This window comes from Nestor notabilis, unplaced genomic scaffold, assembly GCF_000696875.1.
Source record: "Nestor notabilis isolate BGI_N333 unplaced genomic scaffold, ASM69687v1 scaffold3865, whole genome shotgun sequence".
NCBI lineage: Eukaryota > Metazoa > Chordata > Aves > Psittaciformes > Psittacidae > Nestor > Nestor notabilis.
The window spans coordinates 12,110-19,472 of NW_009930535.1; the positions used below are offsets into that span (position 1 = coordinate 12,110).

General features: G+C 43.5%; 1 protein-coding gene across 1 annotated transcript in view; it reads left to right on the forward strand.

Annotated features, from left to right (window-relative positions):
- The window catches only part of PROSER2 (proline and serine rich 2), a 13,319-nt gene that overhangs the window by 2,961 nt on the left and 2,995 nt on the right, over positions 1 to 7,363 (forward strand). The gene's annotated exons all lie outside the window — the stretch shown is intronic.

Sequence of the window (7,363 nt, forward strand, 5' to 3'; positions counted from 1 at the left end):
TGCGTACTCGGTGTCTGCGCTGGCATCGCTTGCTGTGGAACTGGTTGTCAGTTTAGGGGTGATTATGAGATGGACATGAATTGCCATGTGCCAGAAAGGTCTTAAAATTCCATGTGAGTGATTCTTACCAGTCAGCTGTTGTCAGTTTGGTTTAATTTTGGCACGTCTCAGCTGCTTCTTACCTGCACAATGGTGCTTTTAGTTAATCTTTGACAATTGCAGTCCTTACTTTTAAATGGAAAGCAAGGTGCTGGTCTCCTGTCTCGACTGCAGTAGAATTTTCCATATAAATGGTAGCTATTTGGGTCTGGATTTATCAGTCTATCACAGCAGCTGAAGACACGTACAAGAGCCTACTTCTAGATGGGAGGAATGTTGGCCTTTATTTTCATCTCACACCAACCTTTATAACCATCAAAGTTCTTGATATATGAAGACATTAATTTGAACATATATTCTGTTGGGGTTTTTTACTGAAGGTGGTGTCCATCATCATGCTTGGCACAAGCACGTGGCAGTTGTACCTTCCTGATACAAGGAATCAGTTGTGCTATCCAAGGGGGAGGGAAGAAACCCCAACTCTGTTCTTCTTGGCAGTTCTGACTGCCAAAACCCATTGTTGAATGACACTCCTTAATGTGTGGTGTAAGAATTAACTTGCAGTGAAATACAGTTGCAGCAATTTAAGGACACTTAATTTGGAGATAAAACTAGGTCTTAGCTTTTTTAGAAGCAATTTGTCTTGTTCCATTGACTGAATAGGCACAGAGCAACTTCTTCAAGCCAGTCCTTCTTTTTCAGTGCTTCACTCTGGTAATTGTAGTGTGTATCTGTTCTCAGCCATGAGTAACTGCTTTAGTTTCTAGGTGTGAGTAAGACAATAGTATCACCTATGCAATCATACCAGAAGGTGCTGGTTGTACCTGAAGTGAGCTGTGCTACTTGGAATAAGCTGTATCAGTGCCTTGGATCTGTTGATATGACTTCAGTACTAGACCTTCTGTATGTGAACATGTCTTACTGAGTCTTAGGTTTGAGAGATAGTGCGTTCTTGCTCTCAATGGGTCATGCTGTGGTGGTGGTTTTTACTGATGTCATTTTGCCTCTGGCTCAGACAGATCCTCAGTTAACGCTGCAGTTCATCACCACTCTTTTTGGGGCAGTGGTGACCCCCAGAATTTGGTCAAGTGTCTATTTTGTGGCTTAAAAAGGCTGATGCCCATGATTCTATATAGATGTGTGCTTATGATGTTTGTTATTTCTTCAAACAAGCTTCTGTGGCTCTAAAACTTGACACCCAACCACTGAAGATGGTTTGTCCCTACCAGGCACCTTGTATGGTACCGGTGACGTTCTGAACATTGCTTACATAGACAGAAGAGCAAGTATCTTGTGAGTAGTCTGAGCTGGCTCAGTATCTTATTTCACACACTCAGCCATTTAACTCAGGGTTGACCTGGTTATTTTGTAGTTATGATGTTTCTTGGAGCCTAAAAGTCATAGTTGCTGTGGCCTTTATCTTCTGTTTGGATCAGTACGGATAATTCAGATGCAACAGACCTGGCTTTTCAAGTGCACCATGTTGCTATCTCTTTGCCCCAGCCTCTCTAAAGAGGTCCTGGGATTCCAGGGTGGTTTTAGGCGTTCCTGGAAATGGCCAGGCTGTGTGTCTGTTAGCCCACTGCCACCTTTCTCCCTTGTAGTTTGTGCAGAGTCTTGTGCTGCTGAGCTGCGCTTTAGGCACAGCCAAGGGAAAGTCCTGAGAAAAACTCCTTTGATAAAATTAATGTGTGTTTTTCCCTTGATACTGATCCTGTGCAGGCTCTACTGTACTGTGAGGTCTTTCACCGTGTCCAAGTACCTTGCCAAATAACAATACACACAAAAGCGAGAAGAATTTTTGGCTGTTTGCTGTTTTCTATGGATACAGCCCTCTTTGGGCAGGTGGAAGCCATTCCTTACAGGGTGTGGAGAACGTTATGCTATGCTTCACCCACTTGAAACTGATATTAGTATGACTTGGAAGCAATATGCCTTGGCAAAAAATAAGAGTCATTGTTCCTACCAGCAGTAGAGAGGAATTGGGGCTGAAGGACTGCTTGCTTTGGCCCATGAGTGTAGAACTAGGGTAAAGAGCCTGCCTCCTAGCAAGGAATGACCTTGCTGTGAAATGTGTTACTGAGAATGCAGATCCCGAAGGCAATTTACTCTCTGTGCACAACCTGCATCCTTCTGCTCCAAAGCAGGATCTGGTAGATAAAGATCATTCCAGCAGGTGGGCAGCTCAGCTCTGAAACCCTCACTGATAAGCATTCCTGAATTTCCAAGGTGGTTTCCTTATACTTCACGACTTTTCAAGGAATACTTGGGTCAGAGTTTCTGTAATGTGAAAGCCAATTTCCACTTGCCTTGCCTTCAGTGCACATAGAGGTTTGTTGTAATGATGTGGGTGCTGAACTTCTTGTGTACTAAAATACATAGAGGCTCCATCCGCCTACCACCCATTCATTCTTCCCTGTTTTAAAGCATAACGTGCTCCATTCCCCCAGCCTTCCTGTGCAGCTACACTCTGAGCACTCCTTGCTTTGTTCTTGACCCTGCCCAGCTTGGCTGCATCCTTTCCAAAGTTCAGTGACTAAATCTGAACTCTGTGTTCCAAATGAGGATGTGCTGTTATTTCATCACTCTAGTTAATATATCCCAGAATGACACTTGCATATCTGAGCTGAGCTCTTCTGGCCTCATTGCACCACTTAAATCGACCTGCAACTTGTGTTGCTACTACCATTTTTCATCACTCTATTCATGTGGGGTTTCAACTGAAATCCATCTTGCAGACTACCAGCAGGCTTGTATGGCTCGGGAAGGTCTCATTCTGTCTTACCCAGTTCTTGCAGCAATGTGTTCCACATAAGGGGAGTAACAAATACTGTGTTAATTGTCTGCTGTTGTTAATGAAGCATCAAAAGTTCAGCGGTGTAGGGATAAATCTGTTCAGGACTTGTCTTGTTCCATATGATGCATCATGGTACTTCTCAAAACCAGCAACCTCTCCCCAGCCCCTCAGTTGCAAAGATACGTTGCAGTAACTTCATCCAGGCGTAGCTTCCTTATTCATCTATGAGTGTGTTTTTGGGGGGCCATGTCATAAAACCTACAAACAGAGGTAAATGACGTCTTGTGCCTTATTCCTATTGTCCAAGTCACTACCCCTGTTGTGAGAAAGAAGATTGGTGTGAAATGACTTGATTTTTGTAAAAAGTGCTTAGTGGCTGTTGCCTGAAATGTTTCCCATTTTTTCTCTGTGTTGTTCTAGCACACAAATTAAAGGGAAGAAGAAATTATAAGGTGATCTGATCAGCCTAACTGTGATAACCAAGGAGCTGTCTTCAGAGTAGATCTGGCATTGCTTTAGCTTCCTTTTTGAAAAGCAGGTTAGGAGCAGTTTAATCAGTTTATGACTTTTAGTTTATTTTTAAATACTTCTAGATTGTTTGTTTCCTCACTTATGACCTATTGATTATATGCTTTGCTGACTTATGTGGCACCCAGGTACAATTATGTTAATAAACTGAAGAAAACAGCATTCAATATTATAGTCTTCTTCACCAAATGAAGTGGTATTATCAAAATCATCAGATAGTGGCTTGTAAAGGAAGTACTTTTTGACACAGCACACAATTAAGCTATGGAACTCATTGCCACAGAATGCTGTGAGTGCCAGCCATTTACATGGGCTTAAACAATAAGATGAATTCATGCTGGAAAAGCTCATTAAGGGCTATTAAGTTCACAGATGCGGATGCAACTGGGAAGTCCTTAAGCCATGTTATTGCTGTAAACTGGAAGGGTGTAGGGAAGAAAAAGATAAAGTCATCCAGTTGACAGCAGAACTCTTCCCCTCAGCCCCATTCCCCTGCCCTGAGCATTACTGAAGGCTGAAGGCAGGCTACTGAGCTAAGTGGACTTTTTGAGCTGATCCTGTTTGGTAGTTCATGTTCTTATCTGTAATTCACTCACTTCCAACTTCAGCAATGCAGCACTGTGATCCATTGTTTCCCTTTTCTGCAAATGTAATCAGAGGTACTTGCCTTTTTCTTCTGTGCTGAAGCTTTTGTACCTGTTCTGATCCCGTTCCTGCATGCAGCGCTTTCTGGTTCACCCTTTTCTTTTCACATGAACTGCCTGCCTTGTTACTAACAGGCTAAGGTGGAAGTGGTGCTGCATCAGTCTCTTTTTGCTACAAATTAGAATAGTTTGCTCCCTTCATGTGTTTTTTGGAGAAGCATCCAGTGCTCCTCTCCCATGGAACTGTGCCTGTTAATTCTTTGGCACTGTCAAGTGATTGATGACAAATCAGTTGAACCTGGTGTTCTCCTGGTATTTCACTAATTGACTGCTTGGTTCTCTAGCAGCGATCAGAAGAATGATGTTTCTTTTTTTAACCACTGCAGATGTCTGGTGGTTTTCCCTGCTGTTCTGCTTCTGTCAGGGCTGGGCTGGGCTTAGGATGGTAGGTTTGGGTGCAGTGTTAAGAATTTCTTCAGAGGCAGGTGGAAAATTGTGGGCCTCTGCTATTAAGTCGTTGTTTTGAACAGGTAGGAAAGGGGTCTTCTCTATGAAACAGATTCTGTTCTTATCACCCCTTTTTCCTTCTTTCTTTTTTCCCCTCTTTCCTACCAAACACTGTCATAACAGACTCTTTCCTGTTTGGCGTAAGCAGGAAATGTTTGGCTGCACAGAGATCTAAAATATTAATGCCAGCTGAGCATACTCGGCTATTTCAGCTGCTTGCATCCCAAATTTCTTCTGTCCGAGCAGCCTTTTTAATCCTCAGCTAAGGCACAGTTTTCAAGTTTCAAATTCAGGCTGTCTTCTTACAGTAGCATTAAAGTCAGCAGTGTTAATCGTATGTGAGATTTAGTTTTGGGAGACGTGTTTGTGTATTAAGAGTAGGGAGTTGGTGGAAAGCATGAGGCAAATAACTCGAGTAGCTGAAAAGACTCTGTTAAAAACCCAGGTTCTTCAAGGAGAAAGGAGGTCTGGAAAACCAGCCCAGAAAGAAGAACTGTTCCAGTCCTTGGAGTATGTGGAAAATGAACTAATTGCAAATAGACGTGGCAACCTTTAGCTAAAACTGGTACCTGTTCACTACAACACCATTCCTCCCACTGTCTGAAAGCTTTACTATGTTATAAGTGATACAAGTGGGCTTCTTATAATACACCACTGTTCCAGACCAGTGGTAAAGCAAGTCACTGCTTGCTTTCCATCTGTGAGCTCCTTTGGTTTGCCCACCTTGAGCAGGTTTATTTTCACTGTGCTTTTGTGTGTAAAACGGGATTAATTCCACTTGTCTCACAAACTGCAACATGCTTTGCCTGAGGGAGTTTGTAGCCAGGCTGGATGCCTTGCATCTCAGTACAGTGACCTGCCATAACGCTGCCCATTCTCCAGACCTGCTGTTCCTTTCTTTGCTGAGGAAATGTGACATTGGCCATCTTGAAGGGAAACTGCAGGGGTAAAGTGATGGAAGAGCTGACTGAGGTTGGTCTTTCACATCTAGGTAGGCCATTTACTGCAAATGTATTTGCAGAGGGATGGTTACTTGTTTCGGATCCTTCACCTAACAGGAAACTGTTCATTTCAGCAAGATCCATGAGGAATGAATGGTAAGTCAGGCGGAGCTCTGCTGATCAGTCCTCCTGCAAATCTTACCTGGCATGGGAAGACACTGTGTCTTACAACACCGAAATGGAAGGATGGAAGAAAGGACTTTTGAAAGTCTTTGTTCCAACTCACGTACTGTTTTACTCGGCTCTTGATAGAAGGAGTTAAGCTCATGTGGGAGCTTAAATGACCAGTGCGGTGCAGTCACTCCTGTGCTTCACCACAGCCTGGATCTGCTGCCCACTGTGAGCTTAAACACAACCCCCTCTTTACGTTTGCCTTTGGAAGTCAGGCTCTTGCAATGAGCTCACCCACAACAAAAGCTTCTTGGAGCCCTGTCCAGCTCCAGCTAGTGCCTACCTAACAACAGCTCCTTTCCTGTCATTCTCTTGCCTACTACACATAGCAGCCGAATGAGTGTTTGGGTGGGGAAGGAAGGAGATTGCAACATCCATTAGGGAAAAAAAAAAACAGAAGAAAAGGCCTGTCTGTGTCTGACTTTTCAAGTGCAGCTGTAAAACTTTCCTTGGCCTTTGAAAACGGAGCTCTGCCATGTGGTGGGTGCGAGCTGGGGAATACGTCAGCCTTTGAAGTTAGTCCTTTAAATAGGCAGTTGCAAATGGCATCAAAATTTAAGCTTTGGTAGCAGTTTTGCTGCAAGCTGGAGTAAGTAAGTTACTTATTCTGACAGTGCACTGAGGATGGTAAGAGTAAGTTACAAACACCCACAGCTCTGTCATCCCCAGCCATCAGACCATACTCACCCTGTGCCAATAAATCTGAATCTCTAGAACTGAAGCAGGAACCTCTTGCAGGGGACCACAGAATTGGTTTCCAGAAGACTTCAGTGCTCTGTTTTAGCAGAAAGCTGTGCCAGCAGTGACTGAAGACTGCTGTGTTCACACGATGGCAGCCCTGAAGTGTCTGAACGAAGAGTGGCTCAAAGGCTGTGTGTCTGGCTGCTGTAAAGAAATGAACAAAATACAGGGAAAGTGTTCTACAAGCCACACAGCAGAAGGCAACCAAGAGCCCTGAAGCATTTCTTTTCTCATCTGTAGTGTTTTGAATGCTTAGATACTAACTGCCACATGGTACAATGCAGCACTTCATAGTTCTTAATCTATAGGCATTACTCTTCTACAGAGGTACATTGTTCTTATTTTTAATGCTGAGGACAGGGATAAAAGCTTTGCTTGTGCAAGGAGTTGAGTTAACAGGTAGAGCTGCACACATTTAATCTAATGTAAGCTGATCTGAACAGGCACGGTGAGTTAGGAGGAAGTTGTGCTGCCCTGGCAAGAGCGTGTCTGCCTCTTGTAGAGGTACGTATTTGTACTGCATACCTGAATGGATTTACCTAAATTCCCCCAATCTTCCATTGAGAAATAGCCTTGTTACCTTGCCTGCATGCACAATCAGGTGTCCTTGGAGAAGTGAAAAGCAGAGATGAAAAGGGAAATTGTCTTGTATTGCTTTGCTGGTGCCTCTTGTTAAGTTACTGGTGGTGAAGTTTGCAGTGTGTGCCTGGAGGGAGAGAAGGGAAAACCTCACTTACTTCCCAACAATAGTTACATTCCAGAACTTACACAGCTCTCCTGGGAAATGTCTTTCCTGTGTCCATTGTCTAATGTAGTGCCTTTCCTAATCATTCTTTGTCATCTCCAACCTTCTGGAAAAGTGAGTGTTTCCCAGG